This window comes from Carettochelys insculpta, chromosome 1 (genome assembly GCF_033958435.1).
Source record: "Carettochelys insculpta isolate YL-2023 chromosome 1, ASM3395843v1, whole genome shotgun sequence".
NCBI lineage: Eukaryota > Metazoa > Chordata > Testudines > Carettochelyidae > Carettochelys > Carettochelys insculpta.
The window spans coordinates 895,363-909,536 of NC_134137.1; the positions used below are offsets into that span (position 1 = coordinate 895,363).

General features: G+C 59.1%; 1 protein-coding gene across 4 annotated transcripts in view; it reads left to right on the forward strand.

Annotated features, from left to right (window-relative positions):
- The first annotated feature begins 1,622 nt into the window (after nt 1–1,622).
- TRIM3 (tripartite motif containing 3) overlaps nt 1,623–14,174 on the forward strand; it is a 55,285-nt gene continuing 42,733 nt past the window's right edge. For 2 of the 4 annotated variants that reach the window (XM_075009434.1, XM_075009612.1), the window contains exon 1: nt 3,313–3,420. The gene's annotated coding sequence lies outside the window, so the exon portion shown is untranslated. Of the gene's footprint in view, nt 1,903–3,312; nt 3,421–14,174 lie in introns of those variants that run through there. The other 2 variants (XM_075009693.1, XM_075009525.1) reach the window with 2 other exon arrangements.

The window sequence follows — 14,174 nt, forward strand, 5'->3', positions numbered from 1 at the left end:
TTTGCCTTCTTCCAGTCATCCGGTATCTCCCCCGATCTCCAAGAGTCTTCAAGGATAATGGCCAAAGGTTCAGCAATGACCTCTGCCAGTTCCTTCAGTACCCTGGGGTGCATTAAATCCAGACCCATGGGCTTGTGCACATCTAATTTTTGTAGATAGCTGAGAACTTGTTCCTTCCCGACAGGTGGCTGCCCCCCACCTTCCCATACTGCATTGTGGAGTACCATCATATGGAAGTTGACTTTGTCTGTGAAGACTGAGGCAAACAAAGCATTGAGTACTTCAGCTTTTCCTGCATCATCTGTCTCCACTCAGGGTCTCTAATTTTGGACTGCTCAGCACCTGGCTCACTCCTGGAGCCCCCGCAGCATGTCCCTCAGGACAGGACCCTGGGGGACCTTCACACTCCAAGAACCCTGCCTCCCAGCATGTCCCCCTGGATGGGAGCCCAGGGAGCCTCAAAGTCAAAGGGCCCTGCCCCCCATCTCTCCACAGCATGTCCCACTAGACAGGACATGGGAGGAGCTTCACCCCTTCCAGGGCCCTGGTTCCCACACAGTCTGTCCTGCTGGATGAGAACCTGGGGGAGCCTCACACACCAAAGGACCCTACCCCTTGCACTACACATCCTCCTGGATGGGACCCCAGGGAGCCTTGCACCCCAAAGGGCCCAGGCCCCCCATGCAGTGCATCCTCCTTGATGGGACCCCAGGGGAGCCTAGCAACCAAAAGGCCCTTCCCTGACCCTCCCTGGATGGGACCCTGGGGGAGCCTCACACCTCAAAGGGCACTGCCTCCCCACCCCATGTGCCCCTGGACAGGACACTGGGGAGCTTAACACCCCAAAGTGTCTTGCTTTCCTCTGGCCCCCACAGCTAGCAGGGCCCTAGCCAGCGGGTGACTGATGGGAACCAGTGTAGGACAGCTCATTAGCACCGAAATCAGGGGCCTTTGGCACCATTCCTCTGGGGGATCGTCCCCAAGGCCCACAGCAGGAGACCGACTCGCATCCAGCTGCCCAGCCTCCACCCACACACCCATGGGCAGCCCCTCCGGCCTTGGGCCCTTTGCCAGGCCAGTAGGTCTGCAGCCGTGCCCTGGCTGAGCCTGGCAGAGGAGGGGCTGGTCGGCAGCCGTCAGGCTCTACAGGCGGGCTGGTTGCTGTCGGTAGCCGCTCCTGCCCCTGGGGGCGCTGGGATGCTCACACCCTTATCCCACCCCCCGGTCCAGGATAGGGAACCTGCAGGCTGCATGTGACCCCTCACAAGTCTCCCAGCCTAGTGCCCAGGCCCTGCCCCTCAGCATAGCTGGAGCCAGGAGCCCCCACTCACCAGCAGAACCCTGTGCCCAAGAGGTGATCAGGGCTGCTCTGCACACTGCTGCCACCCTAGCACCGGCCATGCAGCTCCCATTGGCACGGAGCCTGTCATGTGAGCAATCAGCCTTTGGCTCTGCTGGGTAGCACAGTCCCAGCCAGATCCCTCCCATGCAGACTGGCTCCTGATCAGGCCCAGCCGCGTGCCCGGCGTCGCCTGACAAGGGACCTCTCCCGGTAGCTCACCCACTGGGCCTCCTGTGGCGCTCTCCGAGGCACTAGCATTTCCAGTACGTATAACTCCACCTCCCAGCAGCAACTGCCCAACACCGCGCATGGCCTAAGGGCTGCTGCACACCTGGGACGGGGCTCACACCACCGGCTTGGATGCTCAACCCAGGGCCAGGAAGATCCCAGCGGGGAGCAGAGGCAGGCTGTGCCGCAGACTGGCCCGCAGGCTGTGGCTGATCGCCTCGCGGCCGCAGGGACTCCAAGCCGGGCAGGATGCAGGAGCTCAGCAGGGACTGTCAGCGACAGGCAGCAGAAGAGGCAGCGGGACAAGTTAGCACAGCCTGCCAGAGACTCAGGTACCGTGCTGCCGAAGAGCAGAGCGCCGGCAGCAGGCGTCCCCGGGTGGTGCGCAGCAGCACGACCTGCGCTGCCCACGACAATGCTTACGCCGATAGCAGCGAAGGGGGGCCAGGGACCCAAATGCGCAGCCGCTGCCGAGGCGAAGCCCAACAAAGGCACCCCTGGGGCAGCAGGTCGCCCTCAGCTCTGCGCAGAGCTACAGGAACAACTGACACCTGGCCAGGCTCAGAAGCATGTATCCCAGGGCACCCCCACGCGCCCTTCCCCCGCCCTCTATGCACCCTTCCCCCGCCCTCTGTGCACCCCCATGCACACCTCCCCCCCCTCTGTGCACCCCCATGCGCCCTTCCCCCGCCCTCTGTGCACCCCCACATGCCCTTCCCCTGCCCTCTATGCGCCCTTCCGCCGCCCTCTATGCGCCCCTTCATGCACCCTTCCCCCGCCCTCTATGCACCCCCACGCGCCCTTCCCCCGCCCTCTATGCACCCTTCCCCCGCCCTCTATGCACCCCCATGCGCCCTTCCCCCGCCCTCTGTGCACCCCCATGCACACCTCCCCCCCTGTGCACCCCCATGCGCCCTTCCCCCGCCCTCTGTGCACCCCCACATGCCCTTCCCCTGCCCTCTATGCGCCCTTCCGCCGCCCTCTATGCGCCCCTTCATGCACCCTTGCCCCGCCCTCTATGCACCCCCACGCGCCCTTCCCCCGCCCTCTATGCACCCTTCCCCCGCCCTCTATGCACCCCCATGCACCCTTCCCCCGCCCTCTGTGCACCCCCATGCACACCTCCCCCACCCTCTGTGCACCCCATGTGCCCTTCCCCCGCCCTCTGTGCACCCCCACGTGCCCTTCCCCTGCCCTCTATGCGCCCTTCCACCGCCCTCTATGCACCCCCATGCTCCCTTCCCCCGCCCTCTGTGCACCCCCATGCACACTTCCCCCACCCTCTGTGCACCCCCATGCGCCCTTCCCCCGCCCTCTGTGCACCCCCATGCACACCTCCCCCGCCCTCTGTGCACCCCATGCGCCCTTCCCCCGCCCTCTGTGCACCCCCACGTGCCCTTCCCCTGCCCTCTATGCGCCCTTCCGCCGCCCTCTATGCGCCCCTTCATGCACCCTTCCCCCGCCCTCTATGCACCCCCACGCACACCTCCCCCGCCCTCTATGCACCCCCACGCGCCCTTGCCCTGCCTCCTCGTCTCCCCCACGCACCCTTCCCCCCTCACCCTCTATGCCCACATGCACTCTTCCCCCACCCTCTATGCACCCCCACATGCACTCTTCCCCCCACCCTCTATGCACCCCCCCGCCCTCACGTGCGGCGGAGGCACGCGCGACGGGCGGTCCTGAGGTGGCTCCGCCCCCGGGCGCAGACGGACGGGGAAGGCGGGGCTTGGCGCAAGGGGGCGGGGCGCGTGACGTCACTTCGCTCAGCTGCTGCCGCACAATGGCCGGTCGGGCGGGGCCGGGAGCGGGACCCGGAGCGGGACCCTGCGGCGCGCGGGGCCCTTAGCGTGAGTGGGGGCGGGGGCCGGACTGAGGGGGGCTCTGCTCTCCGGGGCGGGGACTTGGGCCGGGCGGGGGGGGTCTCTGCTCTCCGGTGGGGGGCGGGGGCCGGACTGCGGGGGGGCTCTGCTCTCCGGGGCGGGGACTTGGGCCGGGCGGGGGGGGCTCTGCTCTCCTGGGGGGGCAGGGGCTGGACTGGTCGGTCTCTGCTCTCCGGGGGGGGCGCGGGCCGGACTCGAGGGGCTCTGCTCTCTTGGGGGGGGGGGCGTTGGTCGCACTGGAGAGGGGCTCTGCTCTCCGGGGGGGGGGGCGCGGGCCGGACTCGAGGGGCTCTGCTCTCTGGGGGGGGGGGCGTTGGTCGCACTGGAGAGGGGCTCTGCTCTCCGGGGGGGGGGGCGCGGGCCGGACTCGAGGGGCTCTGCTCTCTTGGGGGGGGGGGCGTTGGTCGCACTGGAGAGGGGCTCTGCTCTCCGGGGGGGGGCGCGGGCCGGACTCGAGGGGCTCTGCTCTCTTGGGGGGGGGGGCGTTGGTCGCACTGGAGAGGGGCTCTGCTCTCCGGGGGGGGGGGCGCGGGCCGGACTCGAGGGGCTCTGCTCTCTTGGCGGGGGGGCGTTGGTCGCACTGGAGAGGGGCTCTGCTCTCCGGGGGGGGGGGGCGCGGGCCGGACTCGAGGGGCTCTGCTCTCTGGGGGGGGGGCGTTGGTCGCACTGGAGATGGGCTCTGCTCTCCGGGGGGGGCGTGGGTCGCACTGGAGAGGGGCTCTGCTCTCCGGGGGGGGGCGCGGGCCGGACTCGAGGGGCTCTGCTCTCTTGGGGGGGGGGGGCGTTGGTCGCACTGGAGAGGGGCTCTGCTCTCCGGGGGGGGGCGCGGGCCGGACTCGAGGGGCTCTGCTCTCTGGGGGGGGGCGTGGGTCGCACTGGAGAGGGGCTCTGCTCTCTGGGGGGAAGGCGCGGTTCCGATGGGAGGGGTCTGTTCTCATGGGGGGGCGCGGACCGGACGGCGGGGGCTGTGCTCTCGGGGGTGGGGGCGCGGGTCGGGCGGGGGGGGCTTTGCTTTCCGGAGGGGGGCGGTACTGTCCGGGCGGGGCGGGGCTCTACTCTCGGGGAGGGAAGTGTGGACCGGACGGAGGGGCTCTGGGGGGCGGGCCGGGCTGGGCTGGGCTGGTGGGGGGCGGTACTCTCCGGGGGGGCATGGCCCGGGCAGGGGTGGGCTGTGCTTCCCGGGGGGCGCCGGCCAGTCTGGCGGGGCTGTTCTATGGTGGGGGGCATGGGCCAGTCGGTGCTCACTGGGGGGGGCTGTTTGGGGGGTCACGGGACCGGCTGTGGGGAGCAGTGCTCTCCGGGGGGTCGCGGTGCCAACTGGGGGGGCTGTACTCACTGGGGGGGTGCGTGGGCCTGGCTGGGGGGGGAATTTCTAGCGGAGGTGGCACGTTCCACCTTGGAGATATGGAGTAAGGCTGGGGGGGTGCAGCTGACCACGGGGCCCCCGAATGGGAAGTGGCGTGGCGCTTTACTTGTGATGCGGAGCGGCCTGGGGGTGTCGGTGTTCTCCTGGGGGGATGCGGAGCGGCCTGCGGGTGTCGGTGTTCTCCTGAGGGGGTGCGGAGCGGGATTGGGGGCGTCGGTGTTCTCCGGGGGGGGGGGTTGTGGAGCAGGATTGGGGGCGTCGGTGTTCTCCTGGGGGGATGCGGAGCAGGATTGGGGGCGTCGGTGTTCTCCTGGGGGGATGTGGAGCGGGACTGGGGGCGTCGGTGTTCTCCTGGGGGGGGATGTGCAGCGGGATCGGGGGTGTCGGTGTTCTCCGGGGGGGATGTGCAGCGGGATCGGGGGCGTCGGTGTTCTCCAGGGGGGGATGCGGAGCGGGATCGGGGGCGTTGGTGTTCTCCAGGGGGGGATGCAGAGCTGCCTGCGGGTGTCGGTGTTCTCCTGGGGGGATGCGGAGCGGGATTGGGGGCGTCGGTGTTCTCCGGGGGGGATGCGGAGCGGGATCGGGGGCGTCGGTGTTCTCCGGGGGGGATGCGGAGCGGGATTGGGGGCGTCGGTGTTCTCCAGGGGGGGATGCGGAGCTGCCTGCGGGTGTTGGTGTTCTCCTGGGGGGGTGCGGAGCGGGATTGGGGGCGTCGGTGTTCTCCGGGGGGGGATGCGGAGCGGGATTGGGGGCGTCGGTGTTCTCCGGGGGGGGGGGTTGTGGAGCAGGATTGGGGGCGTCGGTGTTCTCCTGGGGGGATGCGGAGCGGGATTGGGGGCGTCGGTGTTCTCCTGGGGGGATGTGGAGCGGGACTGGGGGCGTCAGTGTTCTCCTGGGGGGGGATGTGGAGCGGGACTGGGGGCGTCAGTGTTCTCCTGGGGGGGGATGTGCAGCGGGATCGGGGGCGTCGGTGTTCTCCGGGGGGGATGCGGAGCGGGATCGGGGGCGTCGGTGTTCTCCAGGGGGGGATGCAGAGCTGCCTGCGGGTGTCGGTGTTCTCCTGGGGGGATGCGGAGCGGGATCGGGGGCGTCGGTGTTCTCCTGGGGGGATGCGGAGCGGGATCGGGGGCGTCGGTGTTCTCCGGGGGGGATGCGGAGCGGGATTGGGGGCGTCGGTGTTCTCCAGGGGGGGATGCGGAGCTGCCTGCGGGTGTTGGTGTTCTCCTGGGGGGGTGCGGAGCGGGATTGGGGGCGTCGGTGTTCTCCGGGGGGGGATGCGGAGCAGGATTGGGGGCGTCGGTGTTCTCCGGGGGAGGATGCAGAGCTGCCTGCGGGTGTCGGTGTTCTCCTGGGGGGATGCGGAGCGGGATTGGGGGCGTCGGTGTTCTCCGGGGGGGGATGCGGAGCGGGATTGGGGGCGTCGGTGTTCTCCAGGGCGGGATGCAGAGCTGCCTGCGGGCGTCGGTGTTCTCCTGGGGGGATGCGGAGCGGGATCAGGGGCGTCAGTGTTCTCCGGGGGGGGGATGCGGAGCTGCCTGCGGGCATCGGTGTTCTCCGGGGGGGGATGCGGAGCGGGACTGGGGGCGTCGGTGTTCTCCAGGGGAGGATGCAGAGCTGCCTGCGGGTGTCGGTGTTCTCCTGGGGGGATGCGGAGCGGGACTGGGGGCGTCGGTGTTCTCCGGGGGGGGATGCGGAGCGGGATCGGGGGCATCGGTGTTCTCCGGGGGGGGGATGCGGAGCGGGATTGGGGGCGTCGGTGTTCTCCGGGGGGGGGATGCGGAGCGGGATTGGGGGCGTCGGTGTTCTCCGGGGGGGGATGCGGAGCGGGATTGGGGGCGTCGGTGTTCTCCTGGGGGGATGCGGAGCGGGATCAGGGGCGTCGGTGTTCTCCGGCGGGGGGATGCGGAGCGGGACTGGGGGCGTCGGTGTTCTCCGGGGGGGGATGCGGAGCGGGATCAGGGGCGTCGGTGTTCTCCGGCGGGGGGATGCGGAGCAGGACTGGGGGTGTCGGTGTTCTCGGGGGGGGGATGCGGAGCAGGACTGGGGGCGTCGGTGTTTTCCGGGGGGGATGCGGAGCGGGACTGGGGGCGTCGGTGTTTTCCAGGGGGGATGCGGAGCGGGGCTGGGGGCGTCGGTGTTCTCCGGGTGGGATGCGGAGCGGGGCTGGGGGCGTCGGTGTTCTCCGGGGGGGAGGGGGGGATGCGGAGCGGGATTGGGGGTGTCGGTGTTCTCCGGGGGGGATGTGGAGCGGGATCGGGGGCGTCGGTGTTCTCAGGGGCGGGGGGATGCGGAGCGGGATAGGGAGGCGGCGTTATGCGTAAATGAATTACATGAGATCTTTTGTGGCGGAAGAGCAGGACCCCACCCGTGTTGAGCAGACAGCCGTAGCTTGTGCTTTTCAGCCCGTCTCTCACAGGCCCCACGTACACACAGTCTGGCCAGCCAGTGTTACAGTTACGTCTCCAGAGCCTGGATCAGTCTAGTCACCAGCTAGATTGATCACAGGGGGAGCAGGGCCTTGCCGGTTGCCATCCGATGCTCTCCTGGAGCTGGTGGTAGGACAGACCCAAAGTCCTGTGGCAAAGCACCCGGCTTTTTCTCTCTTGAAGTGTGTGGGCTCTGCTGTGTCAGTCCATGACCGGCGTGCTGTGTGTTTGATATCGGTGCCTGCTCCGTGCTTTGGCGGTGTCAGTCTACCAGTCTGATCACTTCTTGCACTCATGGCTCTTCTCTGAGCTCGTTGAGCCTGTCGTTACCCGTGCTTCAGCCTTCCTTTCTTGGCCATCTGCCTTGGAGGGTAACTTTTTGCATCTTCACCTTGACACAGTTTTTACAAGGACTTTCAGAGAAAAGCATTGGATCTCAGTATCTCATCCTTGGCAAAGCAAAGGGCATTGTAAATCAAGCAAGTGAGACTTCAGCCTTCAAGATTCCTCTGATCTCATAAACATAGACACAGTGTCAAAACTCTGTCTCTCTGCTTCCTGAACTCACTACACTTTAGAACAGAGGCAAGAATTCAGTGCAGGTACTAAAATGATGACTGTGTTAATGTGTTACCTTACATTGCTACATTATTAAATCTAAAATACCAGTATAAAAAGAATTAAAACTTTCAGCTCCAATCTAGCCCCATTTTGACCCCTCGAGAACAGTTCTTGAGTGGGTCACACCTTCTATAATTGTTTCATGGCTATGTCTTGGGAGCCAATCTGAGCTTGTGGTTGCAATTTAAGAAACATACATATCATTCCAATTAGGCAAATACAGGCCAATATTAATGCAATAATCAATGGGTGAAGCATAAATGCCAATATACTTTGAGGTGTGAGAGACCAGCCTGTAAAAACATCATACCAGTGGCAAATTGTAAGTTCTTTTTCAGCATCAGCAATTTTAATCATATTCCCATTTGCATATATATTCAAAGAACCCGCCTTCCCCAGTCTTTCTGAGTCTCTTGTAAGAACCGTGTGACTCTTCTAGGCACAAATGATCAGCTAATTTCCCCCAGCTCAAAGGGAAGGAGATGCTTACGTTGCATTTACACTCATCAACGCTGGTGGCTGGCTAATGCCGTCATCCTCCCAAAATATTGTTTTCCAGGATATTACACGTACACATTGTCCATTATACATCACACCCGTGACATTTTCTAGTTCATCCCAGATACATGTGCTTTGCAAGATATCCCTATTACTTGGTTCTGTGGTAGCAGGCGGGAGAGGCACCCCCATCTATGAGGGTCACACTGTGCACACTGTTGTGTGTCCAACACTACACATTAAACTCTAAACCTGGAACCAATCCCTGCAACAAACCTCACTGCCAACTCTGCTCACAGATCTACACCATCAAACAGCAAAGCAGTCCAGCAGCACTTTAAAGACTAACAAAATAATTTATTAGGGTACGAGCCTTCATGGGACAGACCCACTTCTTCCGACCATAGCCATACCAGAACAGACTCAATATTTAAGTCACAGAGAACCAAAACAGTAATCAAAGTTGACAAATCAGAAAAAAAAATTATCAAGGTGAGCAAATCAGAGAGCAGAGGGGCAGAAGGGGGATGGGGGGAGTCAAGAATTAGATAAAGAAAAACTCACCCAGATCCAGACAGACATAATCTTTCCTTAAATATTGAGTCTGTTCTGGTCTGGCTCTGGTCTGAAGAAGTGGGTCTGTCCCACGAAAGCTCATCACCTAATAAATTATTTTGTTTGTCTTTAAAGTGCTACTTGACTGCTTTTTTGTTTTGATAGTATGTAGACTAGCACAGCTAGCTTTGTGTTACATATCTACAGCAGTGATATATCACAGGGCCTAACATCAGCCACACCATCAGGGGCTCCTTTACCTGTACATCTACTCATGTAGTGTGTGCCATCACGTGCCAGCAATGCCCCGCTGCAATTTACATTGGCCAAACTCGACAGTCTCTCCGTAAAAGAATAACTGGACATAAATCAGACATCAGGAACGGTGATGTTCACAAGCCTGTGGGGGAACACTTCAATCTCCCCGGACACTCAGCGGCAGATTTAAGGGTGACAGTTCTGAAACAGAAAAATTTCAGAAATCAAATGGAGAGAGAAATCTCTGAGCTGCAATTCATTTGCAAATTTGACTCCATTAATCAAGGGTTAAACAGAGACTGGGAGAGGCTGGCCCCTTAGAAAGGCAGCTTCTCTGCCCTGGGTGTTAGTATCTCCCCATTAGACTCTGACAAAGGCTCACATCCCCCTGTCTGATCTGACTTGTTTTTTCCTCTTTTGATAAGTGCTGTTGATACTGGGCCATTTCCACCTTGCTGAATAGACCTTGTCAGCTCTGGCCCTCCCTCTTACTGGGACCCCACTCTTTAAATACCCCTCTGAAACCCCACCCCCCCATGCATCTGATGAAGCGGGTCTCTGCCCATGAAAGCTCGTGCTCCAAAATATCTGTTAAGTCTGTAAGGTGCCACAGAACTTCTTGTTGTTCTCGAAGGTACAGACTAACACTGCTCCCTCTCTGATACGTCTCTTTCCCAGCCCACTGTCCCAAAATGCAGGGTAACTAGAAGGATCCCATGGCCAGTTTTGGTAGTGGACTGACTTTCCATAGCTCTGCCTCCACAGCTTGTTGGTGGGCCATCTTCACAAAAATTTCTCACAATAACAACTCAGGTTTAACTCTGCAGGAGCTTACTGTATCCATTCATGCGTATGTGTATCAAACAAAGACTTTTTCTGTGGCTGTAAAAGGTGTTTTAGTACCTTACCATTGCCTGATCTTACCCAGTGCATTCCATGTTCAAGTGAGGACATACTAGGTATAGGCATTTCCATGCATCCCATGGCTGATGGTCTCATTCCAACTCCAGCGGGCCCTGATATGCCAGCAGGTGGTGTTACAAGCGTAATGGCTGAGGGTGTGGCTGGAAGAACTGTTTCCCTCTGTGAAGAGTTTTGGCATTACGGGCCGTTACTTCTGCAGGCAAGTTAATGGGGGAATCAGGTGTAGTTTGCCTGATGAAGTCCATTTGAGGGAGGGTGGAGCTGCTAGGCACCATGCTCGTTAGTCTAGGCAGCTGCTGGGCAGTTTGGTTTGTGGAGCCGACACGGCGTTGGTACTAGCACTGGCCCAGGTAACACATGGCCCGGACAGAAGAGCGCAAGCTGAAGCTTCAGAGCTCTTTGAGCAGAACCTGATACCAGCAGGTTTTACCTTTTCTGGGCTTTGCCTCACCTGAAGTGTTGTGAACCCATTTGCGTATTCACACTGGCTTAACAATGTAGACAACAGTACTACTAGTGGGATCAGCACAACCCTTATATACGAAACCCCACTCTTTATTGTGAGAGGGGATTCATGGTGTTTCAGGCTGTTCTTCAGTAAATACCAGTTTTTCTGTTTCTGAAAGACAAAAGAAAACTTTTTGACCGCCTTGGGGGGTGGCACGTTACATCTTAAAATACTCCATTTGCAAACAGGCCTAGCTTCCTTCAAACTCGGCAAGCTACTGACTGAGCTTTCTCCAGACACTTCAGTGTTGGTGACGTATTCTCTCCCTCTTCTCATGTGCTTGCTCCCTGAAAAATGAAAACTTCATTAGTTCAGATTTGACCATCTGAGGTACTATCACAGGGACCTGACTTTCCTTTTGACTTCTGTTACTTCCCTTATTCCTGCTCATGTGCCCTCAGGGCTCCCAGGCTGTAGCTTTCTTCATCTATTGCTTACCTGTCTGGGCCCAATCCTGTTTTCATAGTCGAAACCTTTCTTTTTATGGACACAGGCTTTAACTCACTGCCAGTATAGCACAGAGAGCGGCTCCTTCACTACCCCCAATGGCTTTCAGCATGAGGGATGTTTCAAGTCCAACAGCAGTGCTTTTGGGAGTGCAGTGTGGACTGGGGTGGTATTGGAGCGAGCTGGGGGTGGCTTTCTCCAGGGTGGATACAGACTGTGGGTTGGTGCTGTCTGGCAGGGCTGGGGAGTGGGACGTGGGGTGGGTGCTCTCTAGGGGGATGGGGAGCAGTCTGGGGGTGCTTTTTGATATGGTCTCCCATAACATTCTTGTCCATAAGTTAAGGAAATATGGATTGGATCCTTGGACTATAAGATGGATAGAAAGAGGGCTTGATGGTCGGGCCCAACAGGTAGTGGTCAATGGCTCAATATCTGGATGGTGGTCGGTTTCAAGTGGAGTGCCGCAAGGCTCAGTTCTGGGGCCGGTGTATTTCAACATCTTTATTAATGACCTGGTTGAGGGACTGGATTCCACCCTCAGCAACTTCGTGGATGACACAAAACTAGGGGCAGAGGTAGATACATTGGAGGGTAGAGAGAGAATCCAGAGGGACCTGGATAAATTGGAGGACTGGGCCAAAAGAAATGTGATGTGGTTCAATAAGGAGAAGTGTAGAGTCCTGCACCTGGGGCGGAAGAATCCTAAGCATTGTTACAGGCTGGGGACCGACTGGCTCAGCAACAGTACGATGGAAAGGGACCTAGGGGTTATGGTGGATAAAAGGCTGGATATGAGTAAACAGAGCGCCCTTGTAGCCAAGAAGGCTAACGGCACACTGGGGTGCATTAGGAGGAGCATTTCTAGAGAAGTAGTTCTTCCTCTTTTTCCGGCACTGGTGAGGCCACATCTGGACTATTGTGTCCAGTTTTGGGCCCACCAGTATAAAAAGGATGTGGATTTGCTGGAGCAGGTTCAGTGGAGGGCAGTAGCAGCAGTAGGAGGCATCCCTCAGTCTGCATAGACTATGTATCGCGCCCTTTAAAGTTTCAACTGAGGACTTCATTTACAGCGTCTGTTGTGACTATGAAGACCCACACAAGAGTGACAGTCCTTGCTGCATCTTTTGCAGATGTAGTGGGTGTCTGGCAAGTCCTTATTGCGCTTTCTGTGCGCTCGCTTCTCCTCTGCTAGCTGTCTGATCCTCATCTCGCCCTTCTGAAGGCCCTTGTGTAACCCCTGCCTCCATCTGCCGCGGTCGTCTGCTAGTTCTTCCCAGTTGTCCAGCTCGATGTCTACCTCTCTGAGGTCTCTCTTGCAGACATCTTTGTAGCGCAACTGGGGGCGTCTGGGAGGTCTTTTGCTAGAGGCTAGCTCACCATACAGGATGTCTTTGGGAATCCTTCCATCATTCATCCTGTGGACGTGGCCAAGCCAGTGGAGTCGACGCTGCCTGAGGAGGGTGTGCATGGTTGGGGTTCCAGCTTGCTCGAGGACGGCGGTGTTGGTCACTCTGTCCTTCCATGATATTCCAAGGATGCGCCTGAGGCAGTTCAAGTGAAAGATGTTCAGCCTCTTTTCCTGGCGGGCATACAGGGTCCAAGTCTCGCTGCCATAAAGGAGGGTGCTGAGGATGCAGGCTCTGTAGACTTGCATTTTGATGTGAGTGTACAGCTTGTTGTTATTCCACACTCTCTTGCTGAGTCTGGACAGAGTTGTGGCCGCTTTTCCAATCCTCCTATTTAGCTCAGTGTCCAACGACAGGGTGTCAGTGATGGTGGACCCGAGGTAAACGAACTCGTGGACAACCTCTAACGTATAGTTGTCAATGCTGATTGATGGGGATTCAGCAACATCCTGACCAAGTACGTTTGTCTTCTTTAGGCTGATGGTAAGCCCAAAGTCCTTGCACGCTTTGGAGAACTGATCCAGTAGCTTTTGAAGCTGGTCTTCTGTATGAGACACTACAGCAGCATCGTCTGCGAACAGCATATCTCTGATGAGGACTTCTCGCACCTTAGATTTAGCTTTCAGCCTTGCTAGGTTAAAGAGTTTCCCATCAGATCTTGTGTGCAGCAAGATGCCCTCTGTTGAAGATCCAAAGGCATGCTTCAGGAGGAGTGCGAAGAAGATCCCGAACAATGTCGGAGCAAGCACGCATCCTTGTTTGACGCCGCTCCTGATTCTGAAAGCATCTGATAATGCGCCGTCATATTGGATGGTTCCTCTCATGTCTTCGTGGAACAACTGGATCATCTTGAGTAACCGTGGAGGACAGCCTATCTTGTGGAGCAGTTTGAACAGACCATCCCTGCTGACCAAGTCAAAGGCCTTGGTCAGGTCGATGAAGGCTATGTAGAGTGGCTTCCTCTGCTCCCTGCACTTCTCCTGCAGCTGCCTTAGAGAGAAGACCATGTCAACGGTAGACCTCTCTGCGAGGAATCCGCACTGCGATTCGGGGTACACCCTCTCAGCAATCTTCTGGAGTCTGCCAAGGATGACGTGAGCGAACAGTTTACCAGTGACACTTAGTAGGGAGATTCCACGGTAATTGTTGCAGTCGCTTCTGTCTCCTTTGTTCTTATACAACGTTACAATGTTAGCGTCGCGCATATCCTGTGGAACCTCTCCCTCTCTCCAGCACAGGCACAGCAGCTCATGCAGGGGTTCCAGGAGTGTGTCCGCGGCACGTTTGATTACCTCTGGTGGTACCATCCTGGCCTGGGGCCTTTCCTGCTGCAATGCTGTCGATGGCTGCCTTCAGTTCATCCACAGTCGGTTCCTGATCCAGTTCGTCCATTACTGGTAGGAGCTCAACAGCATCGAGGGCTGCGTCAACCACAACGTTATTGCATGAGTACAGCTCGGAGTAGTGCTCAACCCAGTGCGCCATCTGTTCGGCTTTGTTAGCGATGACTTCCTCAGAGTTGGATTACAGAGGTGCCATCTTGTTCTGGGTGGGTCCTAATGCCTTCATCATACCCTCGTACATTCCTCTGAGATTACCAAAGTCTGCACAGGTCTGGATGCTGCTGCATAGCTGGAGCCAGTGGTTGTTGGCACAGCGCCTGGCTGTCTGCTGTACTGTTCTGGCCGCTCTAAGTGCTTGCTGGGTACTCT